The following is a 22,489-nucleotide window of genomic DNA, read 5'->3' on the forward strand; positions in this document are numbered from 1 at the left end:
CGGCTTTAAATGACAACTCTAGAAATATAGTACAATCCCCTATGTTTTGTTCACATAGGGAGAGGCGTACAAACAGTCATTCTTCCCACGCTCCATATGTGAATGGAATGGTAAGAAACCCCTTACTAGTGGCCAACTCCTTCTACTCCATTGACAAATTTTTTAATAGAAACAAATGATTTATTGTATATATTCACACTATTAATATTGTTATTTCAGCTTAAAAGAAAAAAAAGAAAAAATTGACATGTTCCACATCCACAAGGATCTCCTCAGCACGGATCTATGGAACGAAAAACTAATCTAATGTAATCTGTAAATAAGGGGACTTACCCTCTGCCATGCACATCACGGTGGTTTACAGAGTATAGGTATACCTGTTGATTCGCCTTGGCTCTACAACCCTCGATGGGTCTTGGCCTGCTCTAGAATGTCATTCCAGTCATGCTTGTCCACCATTTTGCACATCCATCCTCTGACACCAATAATTTTTAAATCATCTTGTACATCATCCAAGTATCGAATTCTTGATCTTCAGGTGCGTCTTCTTCCCAAATCTTGGTCTTCTCCTACTTCTTCTTCCCACTGGGTTTTGTAACAGTGCTATTTTTGTTGGGTTCTAATTTCCTTGCGAAAACATAGTGACACATTTCAGGTGGTTTATTTTAATGAACTTTATGATTTCAAGGTCTTATATAATCTGTAAAGTTTAAAATTATGTCATCTATGCCATGCTCCATCTTCATCCAAAACTCCATAGATTTTGCGTAACATTTTTCATTCATAACAGCCTATTAACTCTTCACACTTTTGTGTCTGTGTCCAAGTTTCTGAGACACATGTTACACTGGACATATTGAAGTTTTGTACAATTAACACTTTGTTCTTCTAGACTTAAGTTGTGAGGACAGTCCATAATAGTATTTATTAGCCAGGTGGATGCACCGCTTTATTTCCATAATAGTATTTATTAGCCAGGTGGATGCACCGCTTTATTTCCATACTTATATCGATCTGTGATGTTACGGTGTTCCCAGATAGACAAATTCACTAACAGATTCTATTTGTCGCTGGTCAGTTTCTAACATTGTATGTTGTTCTGCTCGATTTATTTGTTTGTATTTGGTATTATTGAAATTCACTTCCAGTCTCATTTCTATTGCTGCTGCCACCAGTGCCCTATATGTTTCTTTAGCAACTAGTTCTGTTCCACATCATCCATGTAGCCCAGAACCTGCAGCATTCTATTGTATACTGTATCTCTTGTGTTGATTTGAGCTGTTCGTATTACCTTGTCTAGAGCTATGTTAAAAAGCATGCGTGAGAGGGCATCCCCTTGCTTCAGTCCACAATTACATAGTTTAAAATCTTTGCATTAAATTCCTTGTATCCATACTTTAAGACACCACTTTTCCATAGAGAAATTTATGAGATGTATGATGTGTTTATATAGTGTATTCCCTTGGTCCCCCAATCTGCAGTATCTGCCTAAGTGTGGGTATTTGGTCACTAGTTCATTTGCCAGAAATAAAAGCCCACCTGATATCTCCCAATTGCTTTTCCTGTCAAAGTTTTTACATGTGTATCCTGTGATATCGAAAGTAGTTATTGTACTGTGGTGGATGAATCATTTATCCATTTGTAAAAAGGTCTTTATCAAGCCAGTGTGACCCATCTGTCACATGTCTCTATGGAATACGATCCATAAAAATTGAATGGTCTGCTAAACAGAAGGCATAATCGTAGATTCAAAGTCTGTCAACTGCAGTGTTGATATTGGACTTTGAACGGCAGTGTGGATGTTGGACTTTAGACAGAAATATTCTACAATAAGCACACTTTAATTCTACAGTGAGTACAGAAATATTTCTCCTTTACTTTTATATAGCCTGAGTAATAATTATCAAAAGTGTTGCTCAGGAACAGTACATATCCAAAAACAAAATAATAAAGTGGCAGTTTGCTTTTGTTCTACAGTATTAATTTTAATATGTTAATTGGTTTTCAGCTTTTAATGCCACCTTCAGACATTAACTGACTATTGCCACCAAAGAAGTTACAATTTGGTAAACAACATTGGAAAAGAAGTTACCCATCAAGATTGAAGCAGAAACGTATAGTAAGTAACGTCTTTGACAGTGTAATGGTAATGCAATGTAAAAAGTTGAACAGTAAATAAATATAAAGGGAGTAGAGAGAAAAAACTGTAATGCAAAACTGGAATACAGGCGTTCATAACAGTTTACATTAATAAACAAAACCAGTAAAATAACATAAAATTAGTGCTTGACACGGCTACTTCAGAAACTATAAAACATGGAGAGCGATACACAAACCAATTAAAAGAAAGAATTATCAGTGTAACTACAGAATATATGAAGAACTTAAGCAGTATCAATAAGATAGTCAGAAATGAATAAATACAGGGATACGAAGGAGTGTGAAGGGACATACAGTAAGTACCATCATTGAGAGTGTTCTGATATTACATTTTAAAAAGTAAAAGTTGAACAGTATACAAATATAAAAGGAGCAAACAGGAAAAACATTGACCCTATACTGTAAACTGTGCCTATGTAATAGTTTGCAACAGTCTCTGCCTGACTGACTAATGTAAAACTTGTCACAACCAGAACAGGTTGGCTAAGAACTGGCTCTTGTCTTTGCTGTTGAGCCATAGCAACTAGACCATCTAAACATGAATGTAGCTGGAGGTTGCAGAATTCTGACTCCACATTTTCTGAGCATGTACTGAGTGAGGGACACAACTATCAGCCAGAGTCTCATGTCCCTCGCTTAGCAAACAAACTTCTAGCGCACAGTCCAGATCTAATCTTAAATGACCAGACACAACTTAATACTTCCCCTCTCCTAAATTCCACATAATTCTCTCTTTCATTACTTCCCACACTTTCTGTATCTTTGTACTCCCGCATTTCCTTGCCTTCATTGAGTTATTTTGTTTTCTTGAAATTGCCTGTGGAATCCATTTAATCTGTGGTTACAATTGTTAAGTCTTTCTTTTAACTGGTACTTATAATACTTTCCATGTTTAATGCCTCTTGAACTTGTCTCATCGAGTACTGTTTTTATTTTACTTTGTTCATTTATTTGATGCAAACTGTTGCTTAGGTATGGTTTTGTTAATGTGTTTCCTGTTTGCTCCTTTTATATTTGTATATTGTTCAACTTTGTACTTTTTAAAATGCGGTACCACCACACTCTCAATGATGGCATTTACTGCATGTTCCCTCACACTCTTCCATTTTCCTGTGCTTATTCATTTCTGTTTATCTTATTGATACTGCTTAAGTTCTTTATACATCCTGTAGTTACATTGATAATTTTTTTCCGCGTCTTATACTTCCTGAAGTAGCATTGTCAAGTATTAATTTTATTTTATTTCATTGATTTTGTTTATTAATAAAAACTGTCACATAGACTTGCTGTTCCAGTTTTGTGTTAAAGTTTTTTCCTGTTTCCTCCCTGTATATTTATTTTACTGTTCAACTATTTACTTTTTACATTGCATTACCACTACACTGTCAAAATTGTTATTTACTGTACATTTCGGCTTCAGTCTAGATGTGTAACTTCTTTTCCTATGTCATTTACAAACATTGTAACTTCTTTGGCAACAATAGCCAGTAAATGTCTGAAGACAGCCTCGTATACTGAAAACACAATAAAATTAATACTGCAGAACAAAAGCAAACCTATGCTTTTCGTTTATTATGATGTTGTTCTATGAGGAAGCGATGGAAGATTCAGTGAACATGAAAAGAAAATATTTCCATTTAAGCAGTTATTTTTTACAGACCGTTGAGGGTACCTAAAAAATGAGGCAATAATAAAAATTCATTACAAAAGACAAGTAACAGTTATTCTTACCTACAAGATAAAAGTACCCTTAAGTTTTAAGTTGGTATACAATTTCACATTTGCTCACTGTGACATACTTTTTAATTTCATTTACATTTAAAATGTAAGGAGACTAGGAGTTTGTCCGTAGCATGTCATCCTACAAACAATGGAAAATCCAGAATGAAATGTGACAATATAATGAGAAGTATAGTAGCTACTCACCATATAGCGGAGATGCTGAGTTGCAGAAAGGCAAAACGAAAAGACTGTTGGAAAGTTAGCTTTCCGCCAACAAGACCTTTGTCAAAAAATAGGCAAAACACACACACACACACACACACACACACACACACACACACACACACACACACACACACACATGCGTGCGGATGAGGAGGAGGATGGATTTGGTAGATGCAAGATTGAGCAGAATGAAGGCATCGGAAGAAATTTCAAGCTAAGCGTCTAGATAATTTGGTCTGTTATGTTAGTAAAATGGGATGTTGTAGTATTGCTGCATAGGACAAATATATTTGATTCAGGCTTCTCAGTTATTTATTAGTAACTATGGGTCCATGGTCTCAAGTAATTAGCATAAAAATCACCAGTGATGGTTAATTTCTAGGCAATAGCTGTCAGAAAAAAAATACAAGTGTCCTATAGTAAAGCTGCCCTCTAACTGAAGATTGGTTTGAACCCCACAATGCTTTTCCAGGCATGGTTCTATTAAGGATAATATGCACTTGTCTTCATCTGATAGTTGAAATGACTTATGCTGCCAGCTATAGAGGGTCCTACAGCTTTATGTGGACCATCAACCATGGGGCAACATGACATTTCTCACTTTAACAAGTCATTGCCAGAGGTGAAAGAAATTCTGAGAGACAGGAATTGAGCCCCAGATCTCTGACTACCTGTTTTTCATCACAAGATTAATACTGTCATCAAATCATATCATGTAGTACCTTAGATAATTAATTGGAAAAAATTACATTAATCTTTTTGTACCCTGTGAGACACTAGGATGTGGAATGAGTCAAAAATATAAATATAAATAACATTGAACATTTAGCAGAAGATATAAGGAAAAGTGCAGCTAATTTACAGAAACATAAAACAACAGATATCAAATAGGCATAGTACATGGATTAGCAACTGTTTTATGACAATACATTCAAAAAATCAAAATATTTGTATAGAAACAGGCTATATGTCTCTGTTAAATGGTCATACAGCGAATAAAAAGTTTGTTCAAGTATACACATATTTATTTTTAATTAATGCACTATTATTTCTTAGACCTTTGCTGATATTTGGCAGTGAATTAAGTATTTTAATACTGGAATATTTTCACTTTTCTATACCTCTTTAAGATTTTTGAATTCACGGTGTAGGTCAGCCTTCTTTCTCATATCATTGGTTTCATGATGCACTGGGTTGTCAACATACGGCTCATAGTGGATAATATTGAGAATAATATTGAGAAATGGTGGTAAGCATCCTAGGTTGCTTAAAAAGATTGTAACAAGAAACGGCTGAGGGAAATCAGGATTTAATTCAGATAACTGTAGAAAGAGAATTTTCTTTGATGTGGATGAATTTTCCCTAAAGATAATTCCATAGCATATAATAGAGTAAGCACCCAAAGTAAGTAGACTTTATGACACTGATGTCTCCAACATGAAATGTTGTCCTAATGGCAAAAGTGGCTGAGGGCAACCTTTTTATGGAGAACGCAGACATAAGTTCCAACATTTTTATGGTCTGTAGGTCACACTGTCCACAGGTAAACCTGCCATCTTTGTGATGGCTTAAGGATCTGGAACAGTATAATCTTTGCATTTACTGACCGTTGTGTACAGTAGATATCACCTGTGGAATTTTATATAATTAGTTTTCCTCAGGTTTACTGAATTTGCTATGACCCAAGCTAAGATTTCCAAGAGAAGTTTGTTGGCAGTAGTCTTGAGATCAGTCGAATGTTAGTTGTTTATCACAATACTTTTATCATTAACAAACATAGTGAATTGTCATTATAATATTGTTAAGGCTAGCACCTACAATTCAACTACCCTTCATACAACAATGTAATGTTAGTGGCTGCCTTTCTCATCTGCTCACTACACAGAGTTGGTGATTGCAGAAAAACAAACTGATGTACAGATAAATGTGTGAGTTTGTTTTCTTTTCGGTCTCCAGCAGCTTCCTGGGGGTGCGAGCCTCACCACATGGGGCACTGTCAGTGTGCAACTACATTATTGTTGCCAGTCACAAGACTCCAAGTGCTGGTCCTTGTATCCTTCTGCGATCATGCTATATAGGCTGTCTCTCAGCCAGTCTATGCCAGTTGCGCTTTGGGAGTTACTTCCAGTGGTCAAGTGCCGACTGTTCATTGTCTCAGTACTGAGTTCAGTTTGCTGAGCATAGCAGCTTCTCATTGGAAGTCTTTATGTGGTCATGTGCCTACCATCCACGTACCACTGATTGCGGTCATTTACAATCATGCCAAGTACATTCCAGTGCACTGTGATGGAATCTTAAACCTGTGCCAGGCTATGCACCTGGAGGCTACAGCTATGTTTGTTCATTGTGCATCAAGTTATGACAAAGAGGCTGTTGTTATGTTTGACTTAATAAAGTTCATTGTTCAGGCTACTTGAGTTCATATCCAGTAGTGTATCATTCCAACATGGACACAAACACAAAATACATGTTTTAAACAATATATATTAGAAACAGCAGCGGACCAAGGACAGATCCCTACATCTACATCTACATTTATACTCCGCAAGCCACCTAACAGTGTGTGGCAGAGGGCACCCTACGTGCCATTGTCATTACCTCCCTTTCCTGTTCCAGTAACGTATGGTTCGCGGGAAGAACAACTGCCGGAAAGCCTCGGTGCGCGCTCGAATCTCTCTAATTTTACATTCGTGATCTCCTTGGGACGTATAAGTAGGGGGAAGCAATATATTCTATACCTCATCCAGAAATGCACCCTCTTAAAACCTGGACAGCAAGCTACACTGCGATGCAGAGTGCCTCTCTTGCAGAGTCTGCCACTTCAATTTGCTAAACATCTCCGTAACGCTATCACGCTTACCAAATAATCCTTGGAAGAAACGCGCCGCTCTTCTCTGGATCTTTTTCATCTCCTCCGTCAACTCGACCTGACACGAATCCCACACTGATGAGCAATACTCAAAAATAGGTCAAATGAGTGTTTTGTAAGCCACCTCCTTTGTTGATGGACTACTTTTTCTAAGGACTCTCCCAATGAATCTCAACATGGCACCCGCCTTACCAACAATTAATTTTATATGATCATTCCACTTCAAAACGTTCCGCACGCATACTACCAGATATTTTACAGAAGTAACTGCTACCAGTGTTTGTTCTGCTATCATATAATCATACAATAAAGGATCCTTCTATTTGCAATACATTACATTTGTCTATGTTAAGGGTCAGTTGCCAGTCCCTGCACCAAGTGCCTATCTGCTGCAGATCTTCCTGCATTTCGCTGCAATTTTCTAATGCTGCAACTTCTCTGTATACTACAGTATCATCTGCGAAAAGCCGCGTGGAACTACCGACACTATCTACTAGGCCATTTATATATATTGTGAAAAGCAATGGTCCAATAACACTCCCCTGTGGCCCGCCAGAGGTTACTTTAACATCTGTAGATGTCTCTCCATTGAGAACAACATGCTGTAATCTGTTTGCTAAAAACTCTTCAATCCAGCCACACAGCTGGTCTGATATTCTGTAGGCTCTTACTTCGTTTATCAGGCGACAGTGCGGAACTGTATTGAACGCTTTCCGGAAGTCAAGGAAAATGGCACCTACCTGGGAGCCTGTATCTAATATTTTCTGGGTCTCATGAACATATAAAGCGAGTTGGGGCTCACACAATCACTGTTTCCAGAATCCATGTTGATTCCTACAGAGTAGATTCTGGGTTTCCAGAAATGACATGATATGCGAGCAAAAAACATGTTCTAAAATTCTACAACAGATCGATGTCAGAGATATAGTTTTGCGCATCTGCTCGATGACCCTTCTTGAAGACTGGGACTACCTGTGCTCTTTTCCAATCATTTGGAACCTTCTGTTCTTCTAGAAACTTGCGGTACACGGCTGTTAGAAGGGGGGCAAGTTCTTTCGCGTACTCTGTGTGGAATCGAATTGGTATCCCATCAGGTCCAGTGGACTTTCCTCTGTTGAGTGATTTCAGTTGCTTTTCTATTCCTTTGACACTTATTTCGATGTCAGCCATTTTTTCATTTGTGTGAGAATTTAGAGAAGGAACTGCAGTGCGGTCTTCCTCTGTGAAACAGCTTTGGAAAAAGGTGTTTAGTATTTCAGCTTTACGCGTGTCATCCTCTGTTTCAGTGCCATCATCATCCCAGAGTTTCTGGATATGCTGTTTCAAGCCACTTACTGATCTAAGTTCCTAAGGGACCCCATGGGATACCATGTCCCAGTCAAACTCTTCCCCCTCCCCAGCACCCACGATCTGCTTTGCTCCTCATATCCACAACTACTTTCAACATCCTGTGTAGGAAGTAGTATTTCAATCTGTTTCTCATTCTCACTGCCCCTCTGATGTCAAAGTGGTACACTTTCCAGTCATCCATTCCAGTGCCCTGTAGTCAGTCAGTTCCATGTCGGGACTGGTATGCTACTTCTCCAATTTTCCTAGGCAATCATACATGTGTGAGAGACATCAAATAAATAAAGAAACAAAATTATATAGAAATGAAAAAGTTTTTAGGAGAAGTTTTATGACTTTTTGGTTGGCATAACTGAGATGCGGTGAACTGAGAACAGCCGAGAGAGAAAAATTGTTTTGTTTATAACCTAAATATTTAATTCAATAATGGCATATTCACTTGAGGTTTCCACATTAGTTGAACAACATTCACATCCATTTTTTGCACTTTGAAAGTGAAAAAAGGACTAAAATCTTTTCTTGAATGATTTTACAGAATGGTGAAAGTTGTATGAACTGCAGAAATTTTTGTGAGTGAGTAGAACAGTTCCAAAACGGTTGAACCTCAGTGACTGATGAGCAGTGTCCTGGCCTGCTGGTTGAAGTGTCAACTTCTTCCCTTGAAACCTGCATTTACAGTGTTATTTTTGAACATCAACATATTATAGTTTAACATACAGCTCAAACAGTTACTATCAGACAGTTACTGTAAGTGTTGGCAATGTTCATAATGTTACCAGTAACAAACTAAAGTTCAGCAAAACAATTGAAAGGTGTGTCCCGAAAGAGTGAATGTAACAATACAAAGAAACCAGACTCAAAGTGTGTACAGACTTGAAAGAACATATGAAAGGGAAGGTGACTTTTGTATCCAAAAGTGATTCAGATTACCCATTTAGCACAGATGTGGACATGTCAGAGGTACTAAGGCTGTGAGCAGTGACTGCGGGCCATCATCATAAGGGGAGACACAGCTGAGATATGTGCATCACATGGTGCCACCCAGTGGTGACTGCCACTGAGCCTGCAGGCCAGGCATGTGGTGCAGCTTATTGTTTGCTGTATTTTGTAGCTGTTTGTGTGGTACCATTGCACAGCTGAGTTGACTCAGTTTGTTTTGTGGTCTCGAGTGGTTACTGATTTGGAACCTTTGTATTTCTGCACCAAATTTGCTATGTCCCATACTTGTTAGTACTTTTGTTCACTTCATGAACTTATTTGATTGTGGACTTACAGGACATGTAGTTATTTCCCTGTGATTTGGTGAACCCAGTGGTGTAAGTGATGATAAACAGCCTACCTATGCCACACAGGATAAGAAACTGCCAATGAGGAACTTTCTCTCTGTGCCATTTCATTAAGTTAACCTTGGATCCTGAGTTTATCAAGTTGTGGCAGTAGCAGTTGCAACTCCAAAAGCAGCAGCAGTAGTAGGAGTATCGGCAGGAACAGCACACATTGCTGTTACAGTTTCTCCAAAATCAACACAGGCAGCAGCTGCTGTTTCAATACATCCCTGCTTACCATTCACTTTTTTCTATGAGGAAGGCGAGAGTTGAGAGGTCTGTTTGAGGCATTTCGAACTACAATGCAAGGGAACAACAAATTAATTATCCTGATCTCCGTTGTGCACTACTATTGAGTGCCATTGTGCACTATTACTGTTGTCTAGTAATAAACTGTATGAAGCGGTGCAAAAATTATACCAACTTTTGGTCCCCAGTAGTTTGAAGTTTTCTGAAGTTTGCAGTTTACTGACTGACTGTCATGGACTGTGCGGCTGGTCCTGGAGGAGGTTCGAGTCCTCCCTGGGGCATGAGTGTGCGTGTTTGTCCTTAGGATAATTTAGATTAAGTAGTGTGTAAGCTTAGGGACTGGTGACCTTAGCAGTTAAGTCACATAAGATTTCACACACATTTGAACATTTTTTCAACTGACTGACTACTACAGTCACCAAACGCATGTCATTGCAGCTAGGCTCAAGTTTAATCAGTGTGTTAAGCAAAGTAAACAATCCTATGCAACATGGACTGCTGATATACAAAGCTTAGTTTGTATGTGTGATTTTGCCTTTCAAAAGTGTGACACCTCTTCTGCAGATTTCTTAATTTAGAATATTATCATCCACCTGGCTCCAGATCATAAGGTTAGTGCAAAGGCTTTAGAAACATCGGATCCTACTTTGAATTGCTAAGGTGTATGAAGTGACTCCTGCAACATCAGCTCTGTTTGACAATTCTTCAGGTTTTGATGTCATTATAGTATTAGTTGTCATACTCTTGAATCAACTGGTGACTCCCAGTAGAGATCATCATCTCACTTACTCTTGTGCATCCATTCATCCAGCACCACAGGATTCAGTATTTGGTGCATCCCCTCCCTCCGTGCTGATGAACACACAAAGGTGAAAGTGGCAGTTCCTGAAGAATTTTCCTCCTATCATTGTATGAGAACCCCAGCACCAGCATAAGTTGTGCCGTCAAATCATGTCCAGAGCACAACCTTCATCACCACCAGCATCACTGTCCATACAGTTACTTCATGAGTTTTGATTGCCACAAGCCAGGATACCTCACGAGCATCTGCCTCAGATGGTGGGCATCAGCTTCAGCCATTAGCATGGTGCACACCACCCTGCCACTTCCAGTGACAACAGTAGATGGGATGCAGTGTATGATGCCACACACCCTAATTAACGGGGATACTGGCATATTGCCTCACTGTGGCTGTGTACAGCACAGCGCAAAGTGGTGACAGACAATGGCCAGTCAAAGCCACTGTGGGATCAAATCATTGTGCAAGTTAAACTGACCTTACATGCAGTTACTTCTTGGACAATGACTACTAACATTTTTGTTCTCAATGCTTTCGCACTTTTCATTTTCCAAATTCAAGATCAGGTGAATCTAAATTTTAGTGTGACTCTATTCACAGAACTAGTTTCATTGTGAGCAAATATTCAAACAGTTGTTTGAACCTACCTTAGGTTGTATTATGAATTTTCAGGCACACATCTCTTTTGAAACATTAGGCATTGCCTAAGTTCTGTAGAACCCATCTGAAACAAGTTAAGGCAGAACTAGACAGATTGCAGAATCAGGGTGCTATCTCCCCCATCTTGTGTAGCCAGCGGGCGACACCTATTGTTATTGTACAAACCCTAATGGGTCACTTAGGATCTGTGATGATTTTAATTCAGCCAGTAGTGCCCAGGCAAATGTTGATTTGTACCCAATTCCTAGGCAAGGGGAATTGTTAGCTTTGCTGACGCGTATTTTCCGTTACCTGTTGATGAGACCACGAGGCAGTTTCTTGTGATTAATAAGCCATTTGGTATGTACCGATGCAACAGATTACTATTTGGGATCACTAGTGCCCTGCAGTTTTGCAAAGTTACCTAGAACAGCTCATCCAGGGCATCCCTAATTGTCTCAATTATCCGGATGATTTTTAGTTATGGGGCCATGCGGGAGAAGCACTGCTGTTGGAGCAGCTGCAAGTCAATGGCCTGCGTTGTTGTCTCGCCAACTGTAGGTTATTCCAGCCGAGAGTCAAGTATTTGGGCCACATATTAAGTAAAAACAGGCTTATACTCACACAAGACCATATGACAACTATTATTAATTTAGTGGTGCCTAAGAATCTTAAAGAATTGCAATCTCTTCTGGGCAAAGTCAATTGTTATGCCTAATTCAGTTCCAACACAGCTCGTATTTTCCCCATTTGAGTAACCAGTTACGTAAAAAGGATGTTCTGTTTGTGGGATCAGACACATGTCAACAGGCCTTTGTGCAACTTAAAAAGTGTCATAGTTGTTTGGCGACTTTCCAGCCGGTCGAATGGCTAATGCTGGCCACAGGTATGTCTGTCTGTGGTGTTGGTGCTATCGCATCTCTCAAATTTGCTGAAGGCATGGAACAACCTATTACATTCGTATTTAAGATGTTGAACTCTCCACAGGAAAATTATTGGCAATCATTTAAGGTGTCCAGAAATTCCATGTCTACCTCTATGGTACAAAGTTTCATCTGATTTCAGACCACAAGCCCCTGCTGTCATTGTGTGAACCCCATGAAAAACTTCTGGACAAAATGACGCAATGGCTGCGGCAATGGGCATTGTGTCTTAGTAACTACATTTGTGACATCCATTACAGAACTACCATGCAACTCTCCAATGTTGATGCCCTGTATTGTTTGCTGTGTGGCCCCGACACCAGTTTTGACAGACATGAAACAATGTGCTCTGCCCTGGACGTGAAGTAGTGGGCACACCCTTGAGAAATTTCCTATTGTGACAGCCAATGTAGCAGCTGAGACAAGCTAGGACCTGCTCCATTACAGAGTGTTGTCCATGGTGCAGCAGGGTTGTCATGAGCATTGGCTAAGATGCAGACCCAGAGTGGTGCAATTACTTTTTCCACAGGCAAAGACTTAATGTTACAGATGGAGTCATTGTGTTAGCCATGGATGTTGCAGAATGTCAGGACGTTGTTTCTCCTGCATTCTACTTCCACATATTGCAAGTCCTTCTCAGTGCCCATTGAGGAATGTGCCGAATGAAAGCAATGATGCGGTGTTATGTGTATTGGCTGGGCATAGACATCGCCATTGAATGTACCAACCACAGCTGCTATGTCTGTGCGCATAACCAGTCAACCCCAGTATAGCATTTTAATTCAATGCCCCCAACCTGACTACCCATGGAAAAGAGAACACATACATTTCGCCAGGCTTTCCAGGGGGCAGCGTAGTTGTAGGCTGTTGATGCCCTTTTGCATTTCCTGTATCTAGTGCAGATGTCTACATCATCCTCCAGTGCTGTGGTCTGGGCCTTATCTAATATCTGTGCTGTAGAAAGGGCCACAGCTACATTCGTTTTGGATAACAGTCCACGTTTTATGGCTTCGTAATTTCGGAATTTTTATAGATGTAATGGTATCAAGCACCCGACCAGTCTCCGTTTCACCCGGCATCTAATTCAGAAGCTGAGTGGTTGGTCAGGACGTTCAAGTCCCAGATATTAAAAAAATCTTGATGTTGGCCAACTCAAGGGATGCACTCACCAACTTCCTGGCCACGTACCGGTCCACACCTGTCAATGGACATAGCCTGAGTGAGATTTTGCATGGTTGCCAACTTCTTGCATCCAGCGGCACAGGCTCCACACCACCACACCATACTGTATTATCATTCAGGCTATAGTGAGAGGGTTCGCACATTTGGCCAGAATCCCAGATGAACTCAGGATGTCATGATTGGCATTCGGGGATAACATATGTTCATGGTAGCGGTTGGCCAGAAACAGCTGGTCTATCACCACAATCAACTCTGCCCACATTGTGGCATGCCACCCTCATAGAATTCCTCAGGCACCAATGGGGCAGCATCATTGGACTCATCCCAAAACAAAACCAGTCTCTGGGCCTCTTCTTTCCCCCTCCATCCTCCGCCCCAGTGCAAGGTGTTGATGGAAGTAAATACTGACAGTAATGGTAGCCTATGGAGGTGGATCTCCTCCCTCCCATCGCACTGTGCACTGCTCCTGCGCCTTGACTGGTTGTGGGACCGTGCATGTACTTGGGCTGAGGTGCTGATGGAAGATGACCTGTTGGCACCACGCCTGTCGCATGTGACAGCCCCTCCCCTGCAGGCCAACCCAAGTTGTGCCCCAGAGGTCATTATTTTGTCCAGGTTGATACATATGATGCCACCTTCCACTCTGTCACTCTAGCCTTTGGTGGGGATTTGCCTAGCATGGAAGTGGAAATGTCAGAAATTCTAAGACTGCAAACAGTGGCTGTGGACCACCATCTTAAGGTGTACCACCACTGAAATATGCGCACCACATGGCACTATCCAGTGGTGACTGTTTGCTGCTGAGCCTGTGTCCTGGGCTTGGGGTGCGACTGATTTCTTGCTGTACTTTGTACCTGTTCGTATTGCACAGCCAAGGTGACTCAGTTTGTTTTTCAGTCTCAAGCGGTTACTGGTTTGGAATATTGTATTTCTACACTGACTTTACTTCGTCCTGGACTTGCTAGAGCTGTATTCGCTTTGTGAAATCAATCTGTTGTAGATATATAGGCATGTGTGTTTGTTTCCCGCTGGTTTGTTGTATCCAACGGAACAACAATCTACCTACACCACACAGGATAGAAAAGTGACCCATTTTTCATGTCTGATGAGGCTTTGGTTCACCATTTTGAAGCATGGAACGGAAGCACACCAGGTCACGTGCCTGAAAGAAATTCAGAATACAAGCATCGGTGCAAAAATTAATCTTGACTATCTTCTGGGATGTCCAAGGAATTGTCTTTTGTGATAATTTGGAAGATTAGTGTACGATAAACAGTGCCTTCTACTCAGACATGCTGATGAGTGACGTAAAGCCAGTAGTGAGAGAAAAGTGTGATATTGCTCCATGATAATGCTTGCCCTCACGCTGGCCAGCTGACTCAAGAAACCATTCCAAATGGGTTGATAGATACTACCTCACCCTCCCTACAGTCCACATTTGGCTTCCTTGGATTTTCATGTGTGTGGTCCACTCATGGTGGCACTATGTGGAAAAAAAATTAGTGACAAAGAAGATGCCAAAGAATTTGTGAGAAAGTGGCTCAAACAATAGAAAGACTTCTTTGCATCAGGTATAGAAAACGAGTTCTTTGTTGGGTCAGTTGTATAAATATTGATGGGGATTATGCCGAGAAGTAGTAAAAGTCTCATTTTGTAAAAATTCACAGGATTTTTTTTATATCATTTAGTCCCTCTAATTATTGAATGTCCCACATATATAAGCTACTATTATGATGGTTTCACCATTCCCAAAAGCATTTTTTGAAAGCTACTGCCATTACCCCTTGGAGAGGAATCCATGTACCTATTCTGCATGGGTCTAATGTCTGTTGCGTGATCAGATGTGCGATTGTTTTTCAAAGTGTTTACACACCATGTTACTGAGGCAGATCCTGAGAACCAGACCAGTATTTACCACGTCCAAGCTGGCCAGCGCACAGGTTCTCGTTGTTAATCAACAAGGTGGGTTAAATCTGGGGCCGGTGTGCCCTCCTGTATCTTGTATGTTGTCACTTCTACATGTTCAGCACTGGGCGGGTAGTGGCAAGTTGTGTTGAGAAATATTTTGCGGTCCACTCAGTTGAAAGCTTTAGAAAGAACACAAAACATACCAACAGGCTTAAGTGTTTTGCTGAAAATGCAGCTTCATTTTTGAACATACCTTTTCAAAATCCAAACTGACTTTCACTGTTGATATCAGTGTTTATGAGATGCTTAACAATTCTAGAATTCGGTACTTTCTTGAGGACTTTTTTGATGTGGTCAAGAGAGGGATGGGACAATAGTCCATGACATCTATTTATAAGGATCATGCCATCAACTGCATGATAGTATTACTAGATCAGGGTTACTTACTTGGTAGCTCATGGGCTTTTAACCACTTAATACTGCTGGAACTTTGAGAAAATTTAATTGAATCATCTTTGCAAGTCTCAGGATTTGTGTGTTATGTGCAGTATGTTTCCATTGTTCCAGTGTAGCTTATTTATTTATCAGGTTCTATAGGACCTTGCGAGCCAAAGGTGCATGCTCATGAATGAGTCAAATGCGTTCAGAATGTTGATTAGAAAATTTACAAATAAAATAATTAAAGAGTAATAAAATTTGAAACAATTGTGAGACAGTGTACGAATAAATAACACATTACAGAGGATGCTTTTGAACAACTGAGAGAAACTCTTGAACAGAATAGAGGGAGCGTACCAGAAGGACCTTGGAACTGGGATATTGGTACTTGGGGTTCATCTCAAAATCTTTTTAGTTCTGCTGGTAGCGTATTGAAAATAAAACCTGCTGAATAGTGCACATCTTTCTCTATAGTACTTAAGAAAGTGTCGTTAAAGTGTATACCATTCTTTCATCTAGTGTTCATTGTATGAATATTGCATTTTCTTCTGAATGAGACAATATTGTCAACAACAAATCCCATTTTGGAGTATATATAGAATATTGGGATGGCAGAGCTGGAATTAGAAGATAACCTGAATAACAACATACATGAAATTTGCAAACTGACACCACAGATCAGTCTGACTAACTATTTGTGGGCAAAGAATATTCTTGATGAATGTGAGATATTTTCATTATATAGGCAAAGAAACTATGCTGTCCTTTGCAGAGGAAACCAAGCCCAGTTTTACCCCGTTATCAAGGAACAATTATCTGAAAACAACCACCATAGTGGCGAGAGAAAAAAAAACAAACAGGACCATCTTCTTGTTAGTAATTAACACCACTCAACAGACAAAAACAGTTATGAACACAATACATGTTGAGAGAAAGATAATGTATATACTGTCTTAGTTATCTCAATGTTCAGTACTTTGATCATTTATCTTGAACTAAATAATTGATATAATAGAGGGAAACATTCCACGTGGGAAAAATATATCTAAAAACAAAGATGATGTGACTTACCAAACGAAAGCGCTGGCTGGTCGATAGACACACAAACAAACACAAACATACACACAAAATTCAAGCTTTCGCAACAAACTGTTGCTTCATCAGGAAAGAGGGAAGGAGAGGGAAAGACGAAAGGATGTGGGTTTTAAGGGAGAGGGTAAGGAGTCATTCCAATCCCGGGAGCGGAAAGACTTACCTTAGGGGGAAAAAAGGACGGGTATACACTCGCACACACACACATATCCATCCACACATATACAGACACAAGCAGACATATTTAAAGACCTATATGGGGAGAGATAAAGGTGAACTGGAAAGTAACTGGAGATCTGGTGTGAAAAAGGCGAAAAGGTGTTGGTTACAGCTGGGCTATGTTGGACTTAGGTTGGTAGACAACGATGTGCACAAAGGTTAGGTGGTTGTGTTGCTGCCAAAACACGTTAAAGGACGGAGAAATTCGGGAAAATTTCGAAAAAACTGCGTGTAATGTATTAAAAGGAGTGGTTTGTGGTGGCAGATTATGAAAATGAGGCTAACAATTGTCTGACGAAGAAATAATGACGTTAAAACCTGTGGGAAGCGGCTAAAAATTATCAGTGATGTGGGAAAAACGGAAATGGAAATAAAGCGAAAGTTATTAGAAATAGCCGAAATGGTTGTTTAAAAGGTGAAAGGAACTGTTTGTGAACTAGAAATGGTGGATTTTATAGCAGCGGTAGTGTTGAAAGCGGCAAAAAAATTTTTTTGGTTATGGTTTGGAAGTGGGTTACGTATTATTGAGTATATATAGGCGGGATAAAATTGTATAGCAGATTACGGTAAAAAGGAGAAGGTGAATACAAAGTGAAACTACTGGCAAAAACACAAAGAGAAAATAAGACGACAGGAAAGATTTCGAAATGCAACAGTGACAATAACAAACGTAATTGTTGGGTTCAAATTAATGATATTAATATAATAGAGGGAAACATTCCATGTGGGAAAAATATATCTAAAAACAAAGATGATGTGACTTACCAAACGAAAGCGCTGGCAGGTCGATAGACACACAAACATACACACAAAATTCAAGCTTTCGCAACAAACTGTTGCCTCATCAGGAAAGAGGGAAGGAGAGGGAAAGACGAAAGGATGTGGGTTTTAAGGGAGAGTCTTGCCAGACTTAATAGACATGAAAGAAAACTATACAAATGAATTTTCTGGAGGGTAAGTAGAATTTCATAGGACAGTTGACTGTCTTCAAATAATTGTATGTATCATGTCATTAATAGAATTCCACCAGTTTTCAGTATGTTTTCTGGTCCCAAAGAGTTGCTATATTAGATTTACGTCTAGATCATATTGATTTTTTCCATGGTAAGATATGTTTTATCATGGAAGTGGGAGATAATGTGGGATTACTGGTTGATTAAGCTTTGGTCCAGAGTGTGTATCACAAGTCTGTACCTTCAGGCAGCTAGCGTTCATCATTCACCTCAGCACTATGGATTACTGAGAGCTCTCTTATACAGCAGTTATGAAAAAAGAAGAAACAGATGGCATGAAACAATTGACCATTTTGCCCTAAGTCTGTAGTATTTTATCCGAGATTGGCCGAGTTCTTTAGAAAGTATGGCATTATATGTGGCTTTTGTCCATTCATGTATTTTGTATGAGTCCCACATTCCGTTGACAACCAGAGTGTGAGAGAACAAAAAGAGTTTATGAGATTCTGTGCCAATGTGGAAAACTTAAATTGGTCATATTTGATGCAGTATTAAGGATATGCAATATGCAGTTTAAATAATGACAAAAATGAATGCTTGCTGGTAACGGTCCGTAAACAGGCATGGGATGGATGCAAAATACTGATGTCACTATTGCTTTCACTTTTTCTCAGACAGAAACATTTTCCACATCCACACAACTGATAATTTATTATAATAGCGTAAATTCCAGAAATGAAGCAATAGACTAATAATGAGTACTGGCAACCATTCACCTCGAGGTAAATGTTGAGTGTCATGTGGACACACTTAAAGCTCATAAAATCATACTAGGGTTTATTCCTGTAGGTGCAGTATATACCACCCATCATTCATAACCAGTGTACCTGTTAAGAAAATTGCCATGACAAACAAAGAAACTCTCTCAGCAGACATGGTATCTCTGGTACATGACTCTCGGTGCCCCTCCTGATTCACCAGTTCACAGCAGCTTCCAATTGCTCAGTAGAAGTCAGGACGATTTCCAGCTGTTGATGAACAGCAACTAGCTCATCACATGACTATGAACAGCACACACAGTGGAGCTGTGTTACACTTGGTGCAGTACTTACTGAACAGTAACAGATAACTTTAAACTAAGCCTGCTGATTGTCTTTTAATTTGTGGGTCTAATGCACTACATACATTACCAGTAACCTTTAGAACTAAGCTAATTAAGAGTCAAATGGGATATATACTGCGAAAACAGAAAGGCTTTGTAAAAAATTTACTGTCTCTTTGAAACATTTTTCAGCTTATAATCGCTGACAAATTTGACAATAGCCTTAATTTATAACAGTTGCAGAGAATATATGCTGCTGTTAAAAGAGAAAGATAATCTGACATAATATGTTAGTTATTTACAGTAAGTCTGGGCCACAAACACTCCGTTACTATGAAACTGGTTATGCATAATATTCACAACTTTAATGAAAATAATATATTTGCGAGTGTCATAAATTTTCAAAAATATACCTTTTTTCACATAAATGTGTAATGGAATTGGGGAACAATTGGTTTTGAACAAGGATACTGTGGCCAGAACTTTCCAGTTGCTGATATGGTACAAGGGACCTTTTTTCCAATAGGCCCTCCCAAATGTTTGGAGGGGAGGGGAGGGGAGAGGGGGGGGGGGGGGGCACACACCACAGTAATCACGATACACAATCAGTGAGAGATTACGTGAAAATGAACAGTACTGTAGAACATTAGAATCTAGATTTTTGAATCGGCTCTGTCTGGCACATGCAGTCTCACCCAGAGGAAAATACATAAGGTGATGTATATATGTAAATAAATGTGTGACCTGGATGGATCTCATGACAAAATCTACACTGATGTGCTGAAAATGAATACTGCAATTTCAGTGTATCTGAGTCAAAATTGTGAAGCAACAAAAAACCGTGTCTTCTGTTTGCAGCAACTAACAATGTCAGTTGTTAATGGTCCATGTTGAAGATAGTGTCCTTTATTAGAATAAAGATAATCCATATGTGAAAGTGTCTCTTGAGTTATGGAAAGAGTAAACTGTTAATAAAAATTGGGAATTGTGGTCCCATCAATGATCTAGTGGATTCAGTATAAAGGTGCTTCACCATCAAAACTTATGTGAACATTGCCTTCAACTCCCACAGATTTAAAGGATGTTTTTAAGAGAACATCACAAGCTAAAGCTAAAGCTCTGTCATCGACAGTAACCTTAAAGCTGCCATGTAATACCTTGCCAGTGGCATCATTCAGATGCACTATAGAGGGGAGGTCAGCACACCTTCCCATGGCTGTTTCCAGCTTCCTAGACCTTGGAGTCGCTACTTATCACTCCAGTGGCTTCACAAGGCTGTCAATCTTTATCAGTCTTCCCACCAAGAAAATATTCCTGGCAGTACCAGAAATTGAATTCAGGTCCTCGGTATGGCAGCGGGACACAGTGGCCACTAAGCTACAGAGGTGCACTTTAACACCATAAGATGCTATGCAGAAGTATCTTTATTGTGACAGTTAGATTCAAAGTGTACTGATCATCATCTAGTTGATCAAGAACATTACAGTAACATTTGCTTGTGAGTGTAACCTTGTGTCATTCAGGATATAACTGCAAATCACCACAAAAATATGGAAGTAATCTAGTAAATTATCTAGAGGTAATTTGTATGATTATTAATATGAGCACTTGTAATTTTTTGTTAGTATACGAGGTGTGATCAAAAACTACTCACATTTTCATTATGTGCCTCTGCTGCTTCAGCGATTCTATTTTTATCTCGTCAGTGGTGGCAAAACAACATCCTTCATGGTTCTCTTCAGCCTCAGAAATAGAAAGAAGTTTCAGGGGGCAATGTCCAGCTAATATGGTGGCATAGGTAACCTAACATTTCCCCCCTCCCCCCCCCCCCCCCCCCCCCCGCCCCCTCCTCCCCCTCCCTCCCACAAGAAGTTATGAACAAGCATTGAAGTGTGAACAGAATGATTATTGTGATGCAATTTCCACAAGTGGTTTTGCCACAATTGTGCTCGTTTTCTTTGGACTGCTTCACACAAATGCTGCATAACTTCCAGTAGTGTTCCTTATTGACCATAAGGCAGGGACTCATGATGCGCTATCCCATTGTAATAAAAGAAAACAGTGCAAAGAATCTTCACATGTGATCAAACTTGTCAAATTTTTTTTGTTAGGCAGTTTCCATTGGGATGAGTGGGCGTTGGTATTGATATCATAGCCATATACCTGTGTCACCTGAAATACCTTCTTTAGCAGTTATGTATCATTGTCAACTTCAGTCGGCAATTCCTGAATGATGTCTATGTGATGTTGTTTTTGTATAAAAACAAAGATGAGGTGACTTACCGAACAAAAGCGCTGGCAGGTCGATAGACACACAAACAAACACAAACACACACACAAAATTCAAGCTTTCGCAACAAACTGTCGCCTCATCAGGAAAGAGGTAAGGAGAGGGGAAGACGAAAGGAAGTGGGTTTTAAAGGAGAGGGTAAGGAGTCATTCCAATCCCGGGAGCGGAAAGACTTACCTTAGGGGGAAAAAAGGACAGGTATACACTCGCACACACGCACATATCCATCCACACATACAGACACAAGCAGACATATTTAAAGACAAAGAGTTTGGGCAGAGATGTCAGTCGAGGCAGAAGTGTAGAGGCAAAGAAGTTGTTGAAAGACAGGTGAGGTATGAGTGGCGGCAACTTGAAATTAGCGGAGATTGAGGCCTGGCGGATGACGAGAAGAGAGGATATACTGAAGGGCAAGTTCCCATCTCCGGAGTTCGGATAGGTTGGTGTTGGTGGGAAGTATCCAGATAACCCGGACGGTGTAACACTGTGCCAAGATGTGCTGGCTGTGCACCAAGGCATGTTTAGCCACAGGGTGATCCTCATTACCAACAAACACTGTCTGCCTGTGTCCATTCATGCGAATGGACAGTTTGTTGCTGGTCATTCCCACATAGAATGCATCACAGTGTAGGCAGGTCAGTTGGTAAATCACGTGGGTGCTTTCACACGTGGCTCTGCCTCTGATCGTGTACACCTTCCGGGTTACAGGACTGGAGTAGGTGGTGGTGGGAGGGTGCATGGGACAGGTTTTGCATCGGGGGGCGGTTACAAGGATAGGAGCCAGAGGGTAGGGAAGGTGGTTTGGGGATTTCATAGGGATGAACTAACAGGTTACGGAGGTTAGGTGGACGGCGGAAAGACACTCTTGGCGGAGTGGGGAGGATTTCATGAAGGATGGATCTCATTTCAGGGCAGGATTTGAGGAAGTCGTATCCCTGCTGGAGAGCCACATTCAGAGTCTGGTCCAGTCCCGGAAAGTATCCTGTCACTAGTGGGGCACTTTTGTGGTTCTTCTGTGGGGGATTCTGGGTTTGAGGGGACGAGGAA

The 22,489-nt window shown here is 40.1% G+C and overlaps 1 protein-coding gene across 1 annotated transcript in view; it reads left to right on the plus strand.

Annotated features, from left to right (window-relative positions):
* LOC124712013 (conserved oligomeric Golgi complex subunit 5) overlaps positions 1–22,489 on the plus strand; it is a 151,341-nt gene that overhangs the window by 6,004 nt on the left and 122,848 nt on the right. The window lies entirely within an intron of this gene.

The sequence above is a fragment of the Schistocerca piceifrons genome, chromosome 8, assembly GCF_021461385.2.
Source record: "Schistocerca piceifrons isolate TAMUIC-IGC-003096 chromosome 8, iqSchPice1.1, whole genome shotgun sequence".
Lineage (NCBI taxonomy): Eukaryota > Metazoa > Arthropoda > Insecta > Orthoptera > Acrididae > Schistocerca > Schistocerca piceifrons.